Genomic DNA, 24,216 nt, shown 5'->3' with positions numbered 1-24,216 from the left:
TTTTGCAGTTGCGTACAGTGATACCGAGGTCTTGGGCTATTCCGATATGTCTACGGTGTTTTTAAGAAGCTCTAGATCTCAAATATCGTAATATGACTGCAATACACCATATTCACATCACAACTTAAATAAACTATCATGTTCCAGTGACTTCTTGTGTAACAGTTCATAAAGAAATTTTGGATTTTTTTTTTAAGTCGACATATACCCATCCACTCGTATTAATAAATCAGTAATGACCACCGGTAATGACCATTGGTATAAAATGTGTTTATTATAGTTTTGACAAGTAAGTAAAAATAACTTTGTGAAACTTCTAATTTTTATTTAGTTTATCTTTTTATAATAATAAAATTACCTATATGATAGCGTCTTTTTAATTTACGGTTGATACGGTGCTTTTTGTCCGCAATTTGCTTTTTGTCCGCTTTTGCTTTTTGTCCGATAATTTTGCTTTTTGTCCGACACTTTTGCTTTTTGTCCGTTGCTTTTTGTCCGTTTCGCTTTTTGTCCGATAAACCGCTTTTTGTCCGACACTTTTGCTTTTTGTCCGTTGCTTTTTGTCCGTTTTGCTTTTTGTCCGATAATTTTGCTTTTTGTCCGACACTTTTGCTTTTTGTCCGTTGCTTTTTGTCCGTTTTGCCTTTTTAGCTCACCTGGACCAGAGGGTTAAGTGAGTTTTTTTTCACCACTTGGCATCCGTCGTCGTCGATAACTTTCAGAAAATCTGAAACTAATGGCAAAATTAAAGCAAATATGGCCACAATCATCCTAAGGGTATGTTGTTTCAAAAAGGTATCCGATGACCCCGCCCAAAAATCAAGATGGCCGCCATGTCTAAAAATAGAACATTGTGGTAAAATGTAGATTTCAGCTTATATCTCTAAAACTAAAGCATTTAGTTCGGGATAAAAATATTCATCAAGTCATAATCTATAGCCCGAGATTTTTCAGTTACATTAGACAACGCGTTTTGGGGTTGCTGCCCCTGATATTTTAATTTTAAGGTAAATTAGCATTTTTTAGTTTCAGTTTGATTGAAATTTTATTTTAAAGTCGTTATAACGAGTAAGCTTACTTGTTATAACGACTTAACTAACAACACAGCTTACTTGTTTTAACGACTTAACTAACTCGTTTAAACGACTTAACTAACTCGTTTAAACCACTTGACTAACTTGTTTACTTTAAAACTACTTATTGTAAAAACACAATTTTTATGTGATGTTTGATAATAATATAATGATTAAATTTGTTGCTATTAGATAATAAATAAAATTGAGAATGGAAATGGGGAATGAGTCAAAGCGACAGCAACCCGACCATAGAGCAGACAACAGCCGAAGCCCACCAATGGGTCTTCAATGGAGCGAGAAACTCCCGCACCCGGAGGCGTCCTTCAGCTCCCTAAACAAACATGCATACTAGTTCAGTGATAATGGACGTCATACTAAACGCTGAATTATACAAAGAAACTAAAATTAAAAAGGATACTAGACTAACAAAGGCCAGGGGCTCCTGACTTGGGACAGGCGCAAAATTGCAAAGACTCTATAAGTGAATCAATATTAAAGCCAAAATATGCAATCTTTAATGACCTGACAACAGTATCGTAACTATATCCCTTCTAAATAAGTCTGTTTAAAGGTTTTGTTAGCTTTTGAGGTGAATACTGAAATTTTGTGCTTTGTAAAGAATATTACCATAAAAGATTGGATGTGAAATACCTGAACGTATAAGATATCTGCATGTTGAGTTCTATTTACGAATTATTTCCTTGTACCGATGATAAATTAAGTAAATGTTTTGACTAGTTTGTGATATCGAAAACCCTTGTGTAATAATTTTTCAGTATTATACATAAATTTATCTCGCTAAAATCTAATACCTTGTTACATACACGAGCGAATCGTACAAGTTGAGATATATAAACACCATAAGATGGTGACAAGGGAACGTCACCATCTAAACATGGATAATTAACAATAGGAAATGAAAAATCATCTCTTTTATCATAAATTCTTGTATTAAGCTTCCCGTTAATGATATAGATATCAAGATCGAGGAAAGGACAGTGGTCATTGTTACATGTAGTATAAGCTATATTTAAAGTAAGTTCAACAGGATAAATTTCTTTAGTATACATACTGAAGTCGTCATTATTGAGAGCCAATATATCATCCAAAAATTTAAAAGTATTGTTAAATTTTGTTTCAAATGTTGTTTCGATGGATCTTTGCTGGTTTAAGTCATAGTTTGTAACTCATAACAATACAAAAACAGGTCCGCAATAAGTGGTGCACAGTTAGTCTCCATTGGAATTCCAATAACTTGACGATATACGGAATCTCCAAAGCGAACAAAATTGTTATCAAGTAAAAATTCAAGCGTAAATATAGTATCAAAGCATGTCCAATTGACATAGTTCATTTGTTTGTTGCTTCTAAAAAATGACCGAAAAGAGTTTGAAAATATGTATTGGCATTCTGACTTTTTAAATGCCCAATTAATTAGGGATGTGATTTTTTTTTCTTAATAAGAATATGAGGCAAAGTGGTATATAGGGTAGAAAAATCATAACTTTGAACAGATTCAAAATCACCAATATATGCATGCAATTTATCAAGTACTTCCAACGAATTTTTGACACTCCAAAAGTAATTAATTCCACTATTTTCAAAGGCCTTATTTGAACAATTTATTATCAGGTTTTTGATTGTACCAAGTGTACCTGTAAGTAGAATAGACAATTTAGTAATGCGCCAATGGCTTGAAGATGATATAAATATATACACTTGTAATGTGTTTTGTGTAGCTTCTGAAGCCAGTACATAGTTGGGACTTTCATTGTATTTGGTTCTGCTTGTAAAGATGTAGCTAAAAGTTTGTGTTTGTTACAGATGTCGTTTTCTGAAAATGAAGTCAGTTGGAATGTTTGTTGAATTGGTGATTTCCTTTTGCAGAACCTCAATGTAAAATTTACGTCAAACAATAATGATATTAATAGTAGCTATATCAGCCGAGACAAAAACAAATTCCTTGGCTAGTTCATTTAGTTTAAGCATGGATTTCTGGCGAAAACATTTATAACGGCCGAATTTAAAGTTTTGTCTTGGTTAATAGAAGAAATTTTCATCATAAAATTGAAACGCATGCGGAAAAACGCACAAACGCATAAAGATGTTTATTCAGGACAATAACTTATATCCAAAAATAACAGCAGAAATATATATGAACTACCACCAATGAAGGTTATAAAATACTATATGTAATACTTAATGCTTTACGTAATGTGATGTTTATCTTTTTTTTTGTCGTTAAGACTTAGAATTGCACAAAAATAATGGATTTATACTTTAACGAAAACATCTCTTGAAAAGTTATTCGTTGATGGCTAAATGATATTTATTTCTGAAATCTAAATCTTGTTTCGCTGTTCTGAGTGTTCAAGATGTTACATGCAGTTAAGAGTGGTGAAACAAATACAAAAAAAACACTGGTCTGTATAAAAGTAAACGAAAGAAAGCCGCTGGAATGCACTCCTGGTCTCAGATAAGCATATTTAAAAAATGACAGCTTACATGAAATAAGTGCCAATAAAAGAGTGAGTCCAACACTTGCTTTTTCAAAAACAAAATCTATATTCAAAATGATAATGTATATAAAAAAAAAATGAATATGAAAGTTTACAATTCAAACAATAGATCGATATCAAACAAAAGTATTTCATTATCATTTTACGGCTACAATGGGTATATGAAACATCCAATGTCGAATTATCAACATTGATTCTTAACAAAGAATGTTTCTGTCATGTTGTGCAACGAAATCTCTACAGCACATGGTACATGTAGTGACACCACTAGATGTTTAATAGGATCCCGCAAAAAGTCTGACTTTGGTCCACGAAGGTAGCAAATTGTCTGTGTGACCATCGCTGGCGGCTTTTGGTACACATAAGATATTTTATTTTGTTGGTTAACAGATATTTTTTTTAATATGCCGGACAGCCATTAAAACATCACCAAGGAAAGGTTGCCATGCTCTTTGTTAATTTCCATGAAACTGATATAGCTCCAAAGGTTTTACATGAACACCAATGGATACTCATGTCAATTTGAAAGCCAAGCGGAATCAATATCGGAGATGTTTAAGACAAATGCATCGATCCTGCTGGGCGTTTGTTCCTTTATATCTCCCTTGACATGGCCTATCATTAAAAGGTCCCTTTTGAGGACTTGTGGATTATTTGGTATACTGCAAAGGGTAATTATACAGTCTACAAGCAATTGCATCCTTGGAAAAGCCTCCTGAAATTACGCCCCAAATTGTTTGTCATTAGTTGTTAGAAAGACCTGGCATATAGTCTGCTGTTTATTGAAGTGTTTTTACAATAAGGGCGTGACATTCATGACATAAGCTAAACTTTACATGTCGAAAGTAAAAGCAAGAAAAAAGTCATACTTGAGTTAGAAAACGTTCGAACTCGAATTACGTCCGTTCAAATAACCCTTGTCCTTCACATATGTTCCAAAAATCTATTAAGCGAAAAGTATTCGACATTAGTCTTAACAGTCATGTTTAACCATCTATACATAGTTCTAATAAAAATAAACTAGAAGCTCTAAATAGCATTTGTGATCACCTGGTTCTATGTGCATATTAAACAAAGGACACTCTCCAACATTATACTCAAGAATATAATTCATGACAAAATCTGTTTTGTTGATCTTGTATTGCTGACCATGTGCTGTTTCGATTCCTTCTTTCTTGTTTAGTTTTGCTCAAAACACAAAAGAGGATTAAAAATCTTCATTTAAGTGCAATTACTTCTATAAAGATTCACAGTCTACTTAACTTTGTCGACAACATTTGACTTGTTAGTAGATCTTGACTTGCTGATCATTTTTGTGATTTAAAAAGTGTATCTTAATCTATAATAATTTTCTATAATATATGACAAAACTTTAAAAAAAGATAGATGAAAATCTTCTTTAAGGTGGTATTGGAGTTTAGATTAAAAATGCTAGAATGTGCCAAAACGTAGTACAAAAATGTATATATGAACTGTGTAAATAAATATTCAAAAATTTAATAAATATGATAGGTCACCGAGCATTTTCGCAAGATTCAGGTTGTGACAAAATGACACAATTTGTATGACAGAGCTGAAGTACGTCCATTATTCATTTTCCATTATTCAAAATTCAATAATGAATAATGAAATATTTTATTTCATTAATCACTATACGTTAAGTGATGAATAATGAATAATGAATTAGTTTTTGTTTCAGTATTCAAGTTGAAAAGTGAATAATGAAATAGAATAATATTTTTTGACTGTGACACTATATCCCGTATTACAGAATTCGTAATTTTGATCTTAGAAATATTCAAATTAATATCAAACAAAAAAATCCAAACACTCTTTGAAATGTTAAACTTTTTTTATTTATCTAGTTTCGGAGGAAAAACTAGAGGGTTTCCCTAACTATTTTGAAAAAGAAATTTCTTGGTTTAATGTATGGACGACCTGAATACATGTACCATAAATATATAAAAATTCAAATACTTTACGTTGTCTTTTATTATTTTCACTGGACCTTTGCTATTCTTCATCCCTTGATTATAGATATGACATGCTAATTGTACAGCAATGACCATTAGAGGGGTTACGGAGAGGACCAAAATGCCAAAATACGCGTGAAAATTAAGATATAGCCAATTTTGAATAATGAAATGGATAATTTGAATAATAGAATGGCTGCTGCGGCCCTTCAACCCCTATTTACACTTATACCTTATACCTCATTCAAAAGCTTATTAATAGAGGAGCAAAAGGTATATAGTCAGTGTGTTCCTCGTCGCCTATTAGAGGAGAAACGAAGGACCGAAATATCGAAATATATGTGACTATTAAAAGACATAGCTTATTTTGAATAATGGAATGGACTGCTGCAACCAGTCAGCCTCTAATTCAAGAAACCTTAATACACCATTTGAAAGCTTGATAGAGTAACAAAACTGTTTTTAACAACGTGTATTTTGGCACCTCTAATGGTCATTGCGGGACATACTGTTCATAACCATTGTATTCCTCTTTGAATAGCTATACGCTATATATCTCTTGTTTCTCTGTTGGAACGCTTTTGAATGACGTAAAAGGTAGCAATACACAGTAAGGAGTTTGGTTTCGTATTTTGGCCACGGTGGACATAAAAGTTATAGTGCAATAAAATTCATTTTTAGACAGCTGAGTACTAATTTAGCCTTCAAATACGGTTAATAAGAACATAAAGATTGTTTTTACATGTTGTATGGCCTATTTACTGTTTGACTCTCCGTATTTTCATAGCTAGACTTGCCATAGGTTCGGAAATTAATGTAAATAATTGTTTACAAACGCTTTTTTTCTACACGAAGTATTTTACACAAACAAAAAAAATACACGTATTTTGGCATTTACGTCCTCCATAACCCCTCTAATGGTCAATATGTATATACCCATTTTATTCCTCTTTGTATAGCTATAGGCTATATACCTCTTGTTTCTCTGTTGGTACGCTTTGAATGACGTATAAGGTATAGCAATACGTTAAGCTTTCGAATGAGTCATAAGGTATATCTGTTATTAGGGACTGAAGGGTCGCAGCAGTCCATTCCATTATTCAAAATTGGCTATTTCTTAATTTCACGCGGCGTATTTTGGCATTTAAATCTCCGTAACCCCTCTAATGGTCATTGCGGCACAATCGACATGATATATCTATAATCAGAGGATTAAGATTAAGCAAAGATCTTGTGAAAATAAAAAGACAATGTTTAATATTTTAATTTTTAAATATACATGTATTTTGGTATTCAGGTCGTCCATACATTAAACCAAGGAATTTCTGTTAAAAATAGTTAGGAAAACCCACTAGTTTATCCTTCGAAACGTCAAAATAAATAAATTAAAAAGATCCGGCATTATTTCACATAGTGTTTTGATTCATTTCTTACAAAATTGTTTCAATTAGTTAGATCATACGAAAATGATGAATTATGAAATACGGGATATATATATAGTGTCACAGTCAAAAAATATAATTCTATTTCATTATTCACTTTTCAATTTGAATACTGAAATTTAAACAATTTCATTTTTCATTATTCAACACTTAACGTTGAATAGTGAATAATGAACTATTTCATTATTCATTATTGAATTTTGAATAATGGAAAATGAATAGTGGACGTACTTCAGCGCGGTATTTGTATGGATTATACGGAGAAATACAGCATTATGTGATCAGAAGCTAATCTAAATTATAGAATTGAAAACAAAATACGAGAAGATAGCTTTAAGAAAATGCTTTGAGAATATCAATAGATACAAAAGGGTCACCGTGCGTTTTTTCCTGCTAAAATTTAAGATAGCAAAAGTTCATGTATATTCTTTTAGAAAATGCACTATGTCCCCTAAAAACACCAATTTAAAAACATTAAAAATCAAACAAATAAAATCTACGTTTGTAAAAATATTAATATTAATCAGTTGAATTTTGTTACAATCATTTAAAATTAGACCTTAAGCTTTCTTGTTATTTACAATCCAAGATATAAGGTAAAAAAAGCCCTCCCCCCCTCCCCCAAAAAAATAGTCAAAATCATCATCAATGGACATTATCTGTATTAAGGAGTCGATTAACGATTTCGATCATGTTGTCTCATTTGTAAAACTGACCTTGCTGATCACCATTAAGTTTTTCTGTATCTATTATAATTTTCAAGATAGTAGGCAAAACAATTTGTCATTTTAGGGCAATTAATTCTATATTAAAATGGGAAATGAATCCATGGGACACAGATAATGCACCCGCTCGCATATTACTTTAGAAAGGGACATAACTTGATAACGACAAAAGTGACACTACCCACATTTGTTCTTGATCTAACTTCTGTTGTAATAAGCATTGTGTATAAGTTTCATAAAATTTGCTTGAGGCCGTTAGTTTTCTCGTTTGAACTGTTTTACATTGTCATTTCGAGGCCTTTTATAGCTGACTATATATATATGCGGTATGGGCTTTGCTCATTGTTGAAGACCGTACGGTGACCTATTGTTGTTAATTCCTGTGTCATTCAGTCTCATGTGGAGAGTTGTCTCATTGGCAATCATACCATACTTCTTTTTTATATTAAGTTAAGAAACACAAACGATAAAGTCAGTATTTTCCCTATTTATATAGGGCATAAGAGGAAAAGTGAGGTCATCAAAATTCATACTTGACCTGTGTTTTGTGGTATACTCATTGCATATAAGTTCCATGCCATTTTTTAAGGCAAACTGCAGTTAAAGAACGGATATAAAAAGTTCAGCAGTTTTTCCATTTCCAAACTCTAGAGCAGTAAAAGTGACGCCATCAAAATTCAAACTTGATCTGGGATGTGTGGTAATAAGCATTGCGTTTAACTTCCATAACATTGGTTTGGGGCGAACTATAGTTAAAGAATGGAAACCAATTTTGGACGTCATCTGACAGTTTTGACAATTGGTAGAGCTCAACATCCTGCTGTCAGATTTTCTCTCTTTTAAATGGTTTTCAGAATAATAGACAAAACTTTAATTTTACCCCGTATGTTCTATTTCAGTCATGTTGGCCATCTTGGTTGGTAGGCGAGATATAAATCAGGCATATTTCTTTTTAAATAAGATACCCTTATGATGATTTTTCGAAGTTCAAAATAAAACCTGCAAAAATATACACGTTTTTATATCGGACATAAAGCAAAATCAGCGGACAAAAAGCAAAACGGACAAAGAGCAACGGACAAAAAGCAAAAGTGTCGGACAAAAAGCAAAATTATCGGACAAAATGCAAAACGGACAAAAAGCAACGGACAAAAAGCAAAAGTGTCGGACAAAAAGCAAAATTATCGGACAAAAAGCAAAAGCGGACAAAAAGCAAATTGCGGACAAAAAGCATCGTATCATACGGTCATATCATATGAAGAGTTTAGAAGTGTTAAAAGTAAACTGTAACAGATTACGGAATTCAAAAGGCACTAACAAAAGGACCAATTATTACAGAATCACGGCGATCCGAAACTACTGAGGAATCATCGAACAATTTAAACAAAATTATTCCGTTTGTCACAACTTATAATCCGCGAGATTATGACATATATGGTTTCATGCGACAAATTGAAACAAATTTACACAAAAGTGAAAGAATGGACAAAGTCTTACAGAAAAAGAAGATTATCAACAGCAAAAGACAGTCGAAAAGTCTGAAACGATATTTAACATCTTCAAAATTTGACTTTAATGAAACTGTGCCAATTGTAAAAAGATGTACCGATAAACGTTGTATGACTTGTCCAAATTTAATAGAAGGAAGTTCAATTTATTTCAAAAATGGAAAACATTTTACTGTTAAGCAAAATATGTCTTGTAAAAGTTCAAACGTCATCTATTCTATCATATGTTCAAATTGTGAGGAATTCTATGTTGGAGAGACAAAAAATGAACTGCGGACTAGAATGACTTTACAAAGACAGCAAACCAACCATGAAGATTTAACACTCATCAAGGCAAACGACCATTTCCATCGTTGTTCTAATGGACGATTTAAAATATTTCCATTGTATATGGTCAATCGTCAAAATAATTTTCTCCGGAGGAAGAAAGAAGAATTATTCATAAACATTCTCAACCCGGGATTAAATGATAAATGATATTCTAATTTTAACGTAACATTTTAAAGTCTTAAATGTATATAACTTCATAAGGTAAATAGTACCGTTCATACCGAGACGAGTTAGGACAAATCTAAGCCAGTCTTCTGAATTTATCCCTAAACATTAAATGCAAGAAAAAAAATTTCTTACATGTACATTTAATACACAAAAAAATACTGCTCACATGGTTTATGTATTCAGACAGCATAGGACAATGATGCAAGGTTAAAATATCGCGACATTACTCGCCTCCTTTTGTATATTCAGTAATTGTGAAATGCAGATCGGCGCAAATGCAAAACGCCGATAATGGGCGTATGACATTTGCGCCGATTTTGAAAATATTCATTCTTTCATTTGCAAGAGTTCATTCATTGGCACTCATACCACTTCTTCTAATATCTATTCACCTGTAATTTACCTGTAAAAAAAAATCGGCGCAAATGAAAAAAATTATCGGCGCAAATGAAAGAAAAAATCGGCGCAAATGAAATGCAGATCGGCGCAAATGCAAAACGCCGATAATTGTATCATGTGAAAAATTGGTTGTAACGTTTGTTTTAACTAATTAAACAAATTATAATGATGTCAGAAGAGTAAGCTTTTAAATCAAATTAAAATTATCTACTTACTATCGGCTTAAGTATGTACACCTCTGGAAGCCAAGTATTGCTAGAATTAAACCTTTGTTCTTAACCTGTTTTTTTTTTATATGACTGTTAGAGAGTAACTGATGAAGAAAAATCAATTGGCTGTGAACGATTTTTTGTGCAGCATCCGTTTGAAATTACCTATATTGATATTGAACCTTTTAGTAATATTGACACAAAAGTTATTGTCCGGAAACTAAACGTGTCTTCGGCAAAACTATAGACTGGTGTTATAGAGATATTAGAGAGTTAAACATCATTGTGTTGCGTTTTCGTTTTTAAATTGACCATGCTGTCAATTTTGTAATTTTTGGTTTTTTTCTCTTTTGGTTTTAACAAAAACATCTTGTCATATCATTTTCTTTGTTATAAATGATTGATAAAATACATATCTAAGAACTTTAAAAAGAAAAAAATTGAGATTGGATGTACATATCTTTTGTAAAAGCATTTCTTTGTACCCTCACCTATTTTCTCAACATTTTGTCTGATGATGGTTATAAAATTCGAAAATTATATTACCAATAAACTAATTATTGTGAGTACACAATTTTTTGCCAAGAGTTTAGTTTGATTATAATATTTTTTACATTTCTTAATTTTTTCCACTTGTATGACATGTTTTGGGGAAATATTTAAAAGACGAGATTTCAATGTGACTGCAACCTCAGAAGAATACATACTTAAAGCGATAGACAATTTCAAATATAGTAAAATATGAAAATGTATTTAAAGAAAGGGAAGATTTACGTTTAAAATTAGACAATATATCTACCTTCACATTTTTTGAATGTATATAAACTTTTACTTACGAATCAAGAAATTCCCTAGCATGAGTTGTTTTTCCTTTTGTTATGACTTCCAGCGTCCGTTCTGCATATGTGTCTACTATGTCCCTTGGAATGCCTTGGAATACATCAATCCACTGGTTTGTTTTATCTGCACGTTCCTTCCGTTAATATTCCTTCACTCTGAGGTCACATCCTTTTAAATAAAGGCAACAGTAGTATAACGCTGTTCAAACTCATAAATCCATGGCCAAAAAACAAAATCGGGGCAACAAACTAAAACTGAGGGAAACGCATTAAATATAAGAGAAGAACAACGACACAACACTACAATGTAACACACACAGAAACGGACCAAGCAAGTGCCAGAAATTGGCCTTGTACGACTTCGTCTACCGTATTTTATATGAAAAAAATATTTTGGGTTCTATAGTAATAACATTCTCATGAAACATATATTTATCAATTTACATTCGCTTTCATGACATTTTTTTCCAGTTGTAAAACACAACTTGTATCATGGTGATCACAGTAAGAATTTTTAAATTTTAACGTCAGAATTGCTACATGGCTATATCATTTATCCTACAATTTCGAAAATGTTTGTACTGTCAAACTATGTTGTTTTCAGAATTATTTCTTCAGAAATGAAGATCAAAGATCACCAACCATTTTTCACCAAAAAACAATCTGTCGATATTAAATTCCATTTTATATACGTCTTTAAAATAGAATGATTGAAATTTGCACATTTTCTAATTTTTATACAATGGTTCACCCAAACATTGAAAACAACAATAAAATTACTTTCCCAAAGTACAACGGCCTAAAATGTATCGAAAACAACGAAAAAATATTTATTTATTAATTAAATATCTATTTTACCCCAACAATTAGACAATATAAGTCTTGCGCATATAGTTTTAGTTTCGTACATGCAAAAAAGGACTACAAAAACTCCTCCAAAAAATACTGGTGATTAAGCTTTGGAAATTTGACTTGTTGTGCGATAGCATATGGTTATGGTTGATTGGTTGTGTACAAAATGTAGTGTGATTTTTTTCCATCATTAGAGGACATTTCAAAACTTTTTTTCATTGAAGAATACACTTTGGCCATATCAATCGGTTAAGTATGAAAATATGGAGATGTACAACAACATCAACAAACCCTATTCAGAAAATAATATTCCGTTGTGAAGCCTGCAACTCTTAAGTATTCCTCATCAAAAATCAAGTAAAATCTCTTCTCTTATCTACATAAAACGCTTAGTACCACCACGTGATTGTAGTTTGTCGAAAGTTTCAGTTTGTCGTGACAAAAAAGTTGTAACATTTGTATTTTATAATTATATAATTAATCATACACTTTTCAGAATGATAAGAAAAGAAAGGGGGTATGCTATTGAAGTTCTTAAACAAAAGGGTTTGATTTTAATTATACATATTAACATTCACTGAGTTATCCAGCAAAAAACAAAATACCTATTTGAATAAGAATATCTTATTCTTGTATTTTAGCTACAACCCGGTTGGCAGACACTTCGACTGAAATGGAGTTCAACTTAACCATTATTTGCGGTGATGATACCAACATATTCAAGGATTGTTTAGTGGACTTGTATAAACACGCAGTGTTGCTTTATTATTTCTTCATTTTACAATTGTACAAATATGTTGTGTATAGTCCAAATGTTGGTGTGTGATTATTTTTATTATGTGAATTAATATGTTATGTTAGGACTATTCTAGGTAATATTGTATTAGGCTTTAAACGACAAAAGGAGATAAATAATTGAAGTTAACGTTTAGATGACACAGACATTTCGAATATTTTCAAGCCATGGAATGAAATGATTTCGTGCGAATAAACGATGTACAACTGCAATAACTGGACATGTGTATGTTTCTGTTAAATATTAAGAGCGTACACTGCTCATTACATATTATATGTCAATTTCTTTGATTGGTATTTCACTTGAAACTGATATGTTGAATATTTCTTTTAATGCTTTCTTAAATACACAACTATGTTATTCTTAAGTCATTTAAATATTTCCCAAAAAGGAAATACATTTATTGACTATGTGATCTTCAATTAGGTTTGCTTCAAAATATGAATAAAAATTGCGTTCATCATAATATATAATTCTAAATTTAAGGGAATAAAGTTTTGTAGTTATTTATTTGTATACTTTGATTTATTTAAGCCATATGAATCTTCAAATTAAAGGAATATAGTTGAACTTGTTGAATATACTTGAAGGGATTAATTTGACTCTTAAAGACTAAAAGAAGCGAACATGAACTTTAAAAAAAAAAAAAAATTATATTATCAAAATCCTCATAAATGTGTCGATATTCAATTATTGACTTCCTAAACAATTATTCGCCGATATTTTCCCTTATGCAGTGACCTTAACTACGAGACCTCGCGTTATAACTTCGGCAACCGCACAGCGAAAGCTTGGGGAAAAACAGTGATGAAAGAATTAAAACACATGTGTTCTTAGTGAAATAACAAATTCTTAAAGAACAAATTAAATACAGCAATTCATTTTAAGGAATAGTTTAGCTAATAAATGGGAACACATAAAAAATGTATAAACAAATGTCATTTCTCTTTCAATTCACTTATCTGTCACACTTTCCACGTGCTCTGTCTATATTGTTTATCAATGTAACGATCCGGCGTATTTCTTTACTCGACGAGTAGCAAACTAATGTTGAAGCTAAGAAAACAAATATCGATAAAGCAACTGTTTCTCGCACTAATATATGGCAGACACTATCAAAATAACAAAATCAAGTTATTGAAATCAAAATTTTAAAAACATCAATCCTATTTGCAGATTATCTTTTTGTACCAACACTGGTCCTGTATAATAAACAGGCATACTTTTGTGGATAAATTATCTAATTAATTTTACATAAGTGTTTGTTTCTGTTATTTTTTGTTTTATTATGTATTAAATCGTTTGCACAAGTATTATAGCTTAATAGTATTAAGTTGTATATTTTTCCATCCAGGGGTTTGTAAATTCTAAAAAAAAATGTACTTTTTTCTGATGGTTATTCTCATGGAAGCATTATATTGTCAATATAGTACTTCCATGGTATAATGAAGATGCTTGAAATAACGAAGTATTTCATGAACATCCGCCTGTTTCAAAGAAATATGCATCGGTGGTGTGCAGATTTCTTTATACTGAAAGTCATTTTCATAAAAAAAAAAAAAAATTCTGTACGAACTTTTTAATTCTTAGTTAGAAGAAATACACACCTGGCTGATCTCTTTTTTTTTTTTTTTTTTTTTTTTTAAAGAAAATGCAATGATATAGGGAATTTTTATGTTTTTCCTAATTTGCATATTTTTAACCAAATCGCATTATAAACAAGACTGAAAATAAACCCCAAAGAAAAGTTACAATTTTAAAAACTTAACAGTAGAACAAGAAACTTAATTCGAGCAAAACTTCTTTGAATATTTGCACGTTAAACATTTATCTTCGGGGGCAAAAAGGTCCATTTATTTCATCCATTTTAAAATCTAAAGGTTTTTAGAAATTTTTCAAAAGCTATTATAAGCAAAACAGGAAATGGTTAAAAGATTTTTTTTGCACATCCGGTTCCAAGTCAGAAATATCGTCAGTGTTTATTTTATGTCTTATATATTAGTTATTTTTGTGTTTCTTTTTTGCCCAATATATTGTAGATGGTATATTCTCGATAGCCGACCGTGCAAGGGCTGTATATCCAGTCAAAGTAGTTAAAAATTTCCATCCTCATCGATAGTTTCTGTTTAATTTTTGTTTTCAAAACGTTGTTAGGCTCTGAAAATTAAGCATCACATACTCATAAGCTCATGTCTTTTGTTGTAGACTTATTTTGCCCAATATTTTTTTTCATGATATGTGTCGTTGGTTTGCTGTCAAACGGATGAACATCACATATACGTGTATCTCTTTTATACATAAACTTTAGCTTAACATTTGTTTCACCTGATTTGTTGGTCGAACAATGAAATAAATCAGAATCCGTAAATGAAAGTAAATATATAATTTCAATTTAATAGTGTATGTTCTGTCGGATGTAATCAGGTCAGATTTATGAATTGAATACTTGTAAAATATAGGAATCCTTGTTTTTTTTTCTCTCCGATACAGGGTAAAATATTTGCCCCATAACACTCATTGTCCTTTTCATATAAGACTTCAATGGATCATGAAAGGTCACGTACTAAAATATAAGCAGATTCTAGATTTCTGTCGATTTACAACTCAAATAATGCTAAGACAAATACGAGATGAAAGTCCGAGTAAGCTTTTTCCTGCCAAAATAAATATCTCTTTTACATTTTTACATTTTTTCGTTTGAATATTGATACATATTTTAAGCAAAACAGGAATTACCAACACCATTTTAACAGTCCAAATCAAACACCAACATGACTTCTCGAACAAAATAGACGTACTAAAACAAACACACCTCAACGAACTGCACATAGTCCAGATTGACTGACTTGCATGGTGAAACACTAAGTGTGTTGGATTTTGATAACCCGCTCTACGTTGGAATTAACCTTCTATTTGACAATCTCGACCATATATATATCATACATTTCAAACAGATCGATAAAACTGAATTAGGGAGTCATACCACATCTTATTATTTTTTTACCTGCACTACAAAAGGCACTTTACTTAAAGTCATATGAAACTTCAAATTAAAAAAAATATGCATATGTTTTTATTATTACTAAATGGCTAGTTTTTATTATAATACTTATTTACATAAACTTTTTTCTGAAGAAAATTCTTTTATTCATCCAAATATAGAAGAACATTTCTTTTTTCAATTGTTTTCTTCCAGCCAACAATTCGTCGACATGTTTTTCGTATACAGTTACCTCTGTGTAACCTTTCACGTAAAAATCCGGAGATCACATGATAATACGCAAGTTCGAAGTGGAAAACCAAATTGGCAGAGAGAATTAACAAATATTAACATCGTTCCATCATCCGAATAAACTGGAAATATCTTATTGTACATGTTTTACACGTGCTCACCTGAATATGCATGCTTATTTGTTGGTTTTTTTTACAAAGGTGACAATGGGTAAACTTCGGTTTCAAAACACGACCACTATAATTAGTTGCAATATTTTTACAACAACACTGATCAAGTGAAATATTTTGTTAACGATAAGTACGATATGAATACGTAAAAAATAATAAAATCGTGCGCAGTTTATGATATATGCATGCATTGGTTCAAGAATTAGATTAACATTATGTTTCACCAGTCATTCGTTTCATATGACTTAAAGGGTTTTGAATATGCAGTATCATTTCCTGTTCGTAACAACATTAGTTGAATTTACCTTTGCAGGGAAAACATTTAGTTGCCACTGATGTAGTTTGTAATTTCCATAATATAATCAATTGGGTGAGGATTTTTATTATTGATATTCGTTTTAAAATCTCCTCGTAGGGACATAGACAAAATAAACATAGCAGCGAACTGTTTTTTAAAAGTCGAAATTTCAAGATTTGAAAAGTCAAAATTTCGAGATTTGAAAATCTCAAAAATATGGAGTTAAAGTAAAAAAATTAAATTTGAAATGTCAAAATTTCGACATTGAAACACAAGTTCAGTGCTGACTTTTAGCTCGCCTGGCCCAAAGGGCCAAGTGAGCTTTTCCCATCCCTTGGCGTTCGGCGTCCGGCGTCCTGCGTACGTCGTCGTTAACTTTTACAAAAATCTTCTCCTCTGAAACTACCAGGCCAAATTCACCAAACTTAGCCTAAATCATCATTGGGGTATCTAGTTTAAAAAATGTGTCCGGTGACCCGGTCGACCGACCAAGATGGCCGCCATGTTTAAAAATAGAACATAGGGGTAAAATGCAGTTTGGACTCAATAGAAACTATTGAACACATATTCTGGACATGTCCAAAAGTTTTTGATGTTTGGGAAGAACTTAATAAATGGATATATTCAAAAGTCCAAATTGAACTACCACTTAATTTAGATATTGTCTTATTTGGGATATTAGAAAAAACAGAAAAAAACTACATAAGAAATCTCATAATACTATTAACAAAATACTATATATACAAAACAAAAATGCAATGTGGACAAGTAAATAGTTTAGCCTTAAAAAATTATCTTAAAGAAAATTTGTTTATTGAAAAAATAATATTTTATAAAAATAAACCACTACAAAGAGCGTACACCTGCTGGAACGCCTGGCTCCAACTAATAGAATGATTTTATAAGTTAACTTTCACATAATAAAAATATCTACCCAATCCATGCTACCTCAGATTAAGATCTTCTATTTATTTTTTTCAAATTATTATAAATAATATTATGTTTATAGAAGGATTCAAAATATCAACTTTATGTACTTGTCTCGATTTTGCTGATGTACTATGAACTTATTTACTATTGCTTATATACATGTAGTTCTTTGCCAATAAACACATTACAAAAAAAAAAAAAAAAAAAAATGCAGTTTTTGGTTTATTACTCAAAAACCAAAGCATTTAGAGCAAATCTGACAGGAGTTAAATTGTTCATCAGGTCAAGATCATCTGCCCTTAAATTTTCAGATATATCGGACAACCCGTTGTTTGGTTGCTGCCCCTGAATTGGTAATTTTATGGAAATTTTACTGTTTTTGGTTATTATCTTGCATACTATTATAGATAGAGATAACCTGTAAATTTTTTAGTAACATTTTCCACTGAAACTACTGGGCCAAGTTCATTATAGATAGAGATAATTGTATGCAGCAAGAATGTTCAGTAAAGTAAGATGTACAAACACATCACCATCACCAAAAACACAATTTTGTCATGAATCTATCTGCTTCTTTCGTTTAATATTCATATATACCAAGGTGAGCGACACAGGCTCTTTAGAGCCTCTAGTTTTATTATGTCCCTTATGCATTTCCGTAGGATTCTCATGTTTGCATTGAATTACAAGTTCTTGAGGTAGACATTCAAAACTTATTATTCTACATATAAAGTCAATATTCTATGAGGCTTTGTCTGCTGGAACAAAATGTGTATTGTTAAGAGATGATACAGTATCCGCTGCCTCTAGCTTCTTCACAGTATTAAAACGCCGTGACGCATTAGACATCATAAAATGTGAATGCGCCTATGAATATATGCATGACCGAATAGCTTTGAACCATTCAGATAAAGTTCTACTTTTAGATTATATTGCTCGCACTTTTTTCATATTCTGGCATACCCCCAAACTGCATCATTGAAAAACGTGTTGTTTTTTTTTAAAATGATAGACTTGTGAATTAGATATTCTGGCATTTGGCTACATGTAACAAATCTCTAATGTGTTCATTGATAATGTTTCCAATGTCTCTATATCTTTTAAATTCATACCTTAATAAGACTTTTTTGTGTTATTTTTGTCTACTAAAATGAGCTAGCAGTTTTATTTTAAATAATGGCACATTTGTAGTTACTCACCGTTACAATTGGACTAAATGTGGTAAATATGTAATCATAAATGGGTGCAGATGAAAATTCTATAGATACTAACAACAAAAGCACTGAAATACAATATGTTTTTTCTAGTAAAGATGGAGTTTTATGATATATACAAAAAAAGCATAAATAGTTGTTTGAATGTACATGTTTTAGTTAAAATGTGTTCTTATGTTATTTTATAAGAACTACGGAGTTTGAATATTAAGAAAACTGTAAAAAAAAAAAAAAAAAAAACGTACGACAAACACAATACAAAAAAGTTCAACATTCAAGCAGTATTTAAAATCCATGTGAACAATACATGTATTGATGTAACGTTTCATCTATGGTATTTTTATGCCCCATTTATAGGCATCATGTTTTCTGGTCTTTGTGTCCATTTGTTTGTTCGTCCGTCCGTCCGTTCGTTCGTCGGTCTGTCCCGCTTCAGGTTAAAGTTTTTGGTCGAGGTAGTTTTTGATGAAGTTGAAGTCTAATCAACTTGAAACTAAGTACACTTGTTCCCTATGATATTATCTTTCTAATTGTAACGCCAAATTGGAAATTTTACCCCATTTTCACGGTCCACTGAACATAGAAAATGATAGTGCGGATGAAGCATCCGTGTACTAGGGACACATTCTTGTTTTCAAATTATATTGTTCAGTATGTTTGTTGATAATGCAAAGCGAAGTTGCATTGACTTGATTAATTACATTTAAATATATCGAAAAAGGAAACGCTATGTTTATCCTTCTCTAGAAACGTATATTATTTCAAGTTAGTTATATTTACAAACATCCAGTACTAATGCCTATAAATGAACTTCTGATATTGCTGAAAACTGGTATTTAAACTACTAATGATGATACGCATAAATAACATTGTATGCCATAAGAACGTCCTAATAGTTATTTGCCAAACCAAAAGCGGTATTCTTTGAAAACTGCTATGAAAGTAATATATTGTCGCCATACACAACGATCATAACACAGATATACACAAGGCCGAGATGAACCATGTGCCTACTAATCTTCTTATATTTAAGAAGGTAATGCTATAGAAGTGATTATTGGTGGATTATGATAAAGATCATATAGTGGGTACCACATTTCAACTGGGAAGGACATCGTTTCGACTTTTACATCCATCCAACTAGGTTTTCAATCTAGTGCTGCACCTCAGGGAATACGTATGCATAATGATTGAATAAATGTACATCAGTTTAAATCGCTATTACGTTTTTCTTCGTCTATAGATTGAAATCAACAACTAATTTCCCTATAGGCGACAATGCTAGCATTAAGTTTTTCGAGATACAGACTTTAGAAAGTTTATTTTTTTTAACTTTATCTTGGTCGAATTAAAGAGAAGTTATTAGGACAGTGTTTTTTTTATTAAAAAAATATAGGTTTGCGTTCCCTTTCTTAGCGCAATTTTTACTTATCTCCCATGCCTATCAATTTTGCACTTAAAAATACATGTCTCACCCTAGCGTTGACATCTCAGTTCCGTTAGGGCTAATGCAAATAATTTATTTGGCCTTTGGTATAATGCAGCATGCACGACGTCTCTAATAACAAAAAATAACAGGCGCACATATCAACTAATCATGATTAGCTATACTCTTAATTCTGAATACCATGTTATGCTCATAAAATGGCTGCACTCATAAATCTAATGGTTTATTGTAACCTTAATGGTAAACCTTCTCAAAAGATATTCACCAGACATCGCACTGTTAAAAGATTTTCGTTTTATTTGTTTATATTTATTGTGAAATAAAACCAGAATAACTATAAATACTTTTATTCAAAAACAAGGCGGTGTGGTATAATAGTCAATGAGACAACTGTCCGCAAGAGTTAAAATGTAGTGGATGTAAGCAAATATAGACCATTGTTCAGACTGTGCATTTTGACATATGTACATGTTTAAAACATTACCCCTATTAATATAATTAAATGACAATGGCAGGAACTGATCAAAATAAAACAAACAAAATATAAATCACCAAAACCTTGCGTTACAAAATTTTCTCAAACATTAGTTTAGGCTTTGAAAAATAAATAGACTTGAGAATATTTGCGTTTCTTAAAATTGAATTTTGTCGCTCTTAACACAATCCATTATTGTTTAGAAATTCAATTTAGTTTCGTCACAAATCTATTGATATACAATACTATTCAAATCACAACTACAAACTACAAATATATACAAAAAATTCAATACAAGAACAATTTGGGCTGCTGCTATGAAACCTCACAAGAAACTATCAACAATCAGCATTGAAAATTTATATTTTATTCTTTAAAAATGATGAAGTTTAATGATATATACAAAAAACACCAAGGAGCGAAAGATACCAGAGACACATTCAAACAAATCGATCGAAAATAAACTGACAACGCAATGGTTAAAAAAAGAAAAGACAAACAGACAAATAATTGTACACAAGACACAACATAGAAGACTAAAGACTTTGCAGCACCAACCCCAGCAAAACTAGGGGTGATCTCAGGTATCCTGCAGATCTTGCTCCACATATGGCACCCGTCGTGTTGCTCATGTTATTACAAAACCGGTTAATAGTCCTATTCGTAAGGTCACATTCGTGAAGAGGGAACGGATTGCAGTTACGATATAAGGAACATATCCGACATCATCTATGAAACGGATAACTCATAATAGTCAACTAACTCGTGATGGCGTCCGTAAAATTAACAGAGGGATGATTTCAACTTCACCATTTGAAACTCTTGGTTTAATAGCTACCTTGTGAGCAGCAACACTCTATCAAGGAAATCATGATAGAAAATACAAGCCCGGGAATATTGTTTCAATTTGGAGATATATACTCCGTATACAGACGCTGCTGAAATGTTGCTACATAGAAATGGAAAGTTCTCAATTAGGAAGCTGATATCATCTTTTGTCGTAAAGTTTTGTTTTTAACCGACACTCATCGTCAATATCTAGATGTAAGTCAAGATATGAGGCAGACTTAACTGTATCTGTTGTATCCGTTATCTCTAGTTCGATGTGATAGATACGTTCACAGTCACCAAATTTTGAATTATTTATTATCTATTTAGCAGAAAGTAAAGTTAAAGGATAGTGCTAACATCTTTTCGTTCTTCCTTTGAAGATCCTGTATGAAGTAAGCCTCAAAAGAATAAAAAATCAAGTCGGCAAGAAGAGGGGCACAATTGGCTCCCATGGGAACGCCGATAAGTTATTGAAAACACGTCCTCCAAACGTAGCAAATATGTTGTCAATCAAGAAATCTAGCATCTCGATAATGTCAGTTTCAGAGAATTTTTTTGTATGATTCAGAGTGATTTTTTACAAAATAGGATTTATCCTTCCCTAAGACAAGATACTTGTGTCTACGTTAGTCATTCTTTTTTTTTATGAAAGAAAGCAATTAATATCAACTCTTTCAATTTGTCATTTACAGTTTGGAATGGGGAAAACTTGTGTAAAGTGTAGAAATGTAACATGTTTTAATAACACTGCAAGATGAAATAGTCTTAGATAGAACGTACTCGAAAAGATCTTTGAATTTTTTTAATATCTACATCTGATTCTAGCTACCTCTATAATAGGCAATAGTTGTTTGATTTTACATGTTTTAATAAATAGAAATTATCAAAGTTTTATATTTTCAATAATCTGGTTTAATTCAATCAAATATTTGTGTGGGTGTGTGGGTGTTGCAGCCTGTAGCTCATTGCAATATTTTGCATTGCCAAGGATTGCGCTCTCAGGTGGAAGTTGAATTTTGGAATTCCCGTATCGGGCAATTGTTAATTTGCTGTCGACAACAAAGCAGGTGCTGCAGAAATTAGTTAAAATTATTTAAGAGTAAAGATTCCAAACAAAAGAAATGCCAGGGGATCGCCATCAAGGGCCATTGGAAAGAAAAGGAGAACGACCAGCAGAAAAGAAGGACAGGGATTGCGGAACGAAGAAATCACACAAAAGAAGGACGGAGTTGGACGGAAATGAATGGTCATGAAAACACAGGAGATGGGACACGTGGAGGCACAAGGACCAGAAGAATAGCTGAAATATCATCAGGAAATGAGTCGGAGGAGGATGCATGGGCATTCCGCTCTTTTAGGCACGACCGTCACACACAAATTTTGAAATGGCAAATAATTCCATTAATTTCACTCCGACACAAGAGTATAGCATTCATGACACAGTGGGGAACACGTGCCTTTTAAAATTATGGAAAAGATTTGGGAGGGAAAGTTTATAGAGCTTCATTCTCTTTTGAGAACGCAAAAAGAAATGGAGGAGGTTGATGAAGGCGATTTGAAATAAAAAAAAAGGGGGAAAATTTGCATTGAAAATAGATCGTCGGGTGTTTACTTGTTCATAAATGAATGGACTTTAGCATTCATGGTTTTTATGAATGTCTACATTGAGAAATACAGGACACGGGCACAGGAATTGTTAAAATATAGGCGCGATATAAGATTAGCGGCAACCAGGTCAGAAAACTGGGCCACCTATGACGAACAATTTAGGCTAAAAATAGAAAAGAATCCAAATGTATCTTGGGAAAACATACACGGAGAATATTGGCTATTACACATCACATCTCCCACAGTACAAAACAATGTCTCAGTGCAATCACAGGGTTATAGAACAAATACACAAAATCGTGATATTTATAACTCAAATGCAGCTACACTTTCAAACACTAGAACACATCAACAATCACAGGTAACTAGTGGAAGTGTATATATGTCATGTAAATACTATAATAATGGTAATGACTGTTCCTACTTCCCTCGTTGTAGGTTGTAACATGTATGTGAAATATGCAGTGACAAACACAAAAAGGCCAAAAACAAAACGTATTAATGTTTATTCATTAGGAAATACTCCTGTTAAAGTATCGGTCTTGGAAAATTATTTAGAATTTTACCCACATAACAATGTAGCACATGAAATTATATCTGGTTTCATAATATGGATTTTCATTAAAGTATTTTGGCTCTAGGGAACCAAGGGAGAATTCCAATTTAAAAAGTGCATTACAGCTACCCATCATTTTTAAAGAAGAATTAACGAAGGAAGTTAAACTTGGTCGCATTGCTGGTCCTTTCAAATACCCGCCTTTTCCCACACTTCATGTATCACCAATGGGGTAAGTGCCAAAAAAGGAGGGGATTTCAGACTTATTCAACATTTATCCTATCCTGAGAATAATTCAATAAATGATTTTATTGATAAAGATCATTGTTCTGTGTAGTACATTTCAGTCGACGGAGCAGTATGTTTGATTAATAGACACAAAACATTTGCCCGTTTAAGTCAGTGTGATGTAAAAGCCGCTTTTCGTTTGTTTCCAATTGCCCCGCACAATTTTGACTTGTTGGGGATAAATTTTCAGGGTGAATATTGTCTTAATAAAATGATCCCAATGGGGGCCTCAATAAATTGTGCCCTGTGGGAGAAGTTTGCAAAAGCTTTGCATTGGATAAGACAGCAAAAAATTGGAAATGATAATATCCTCCATTATTTAGATGATTTT

Source organism: Mytilus edulis, chromosome 4 (genome assembly GCF_963676685.1).
Source record: "Mytilus edulis chromosome 4, xbMytEdul2.2, whole genome shotgun sequence".
Lineage (NCBI taxonomy): Eukaryota > Metazoa > Mollusca > Bivalvia > Mytilida > Mytilidae > Mytilus > Mytilus edulis.
Note: the sequence above shows the minus strand (reverse complement) of the source record.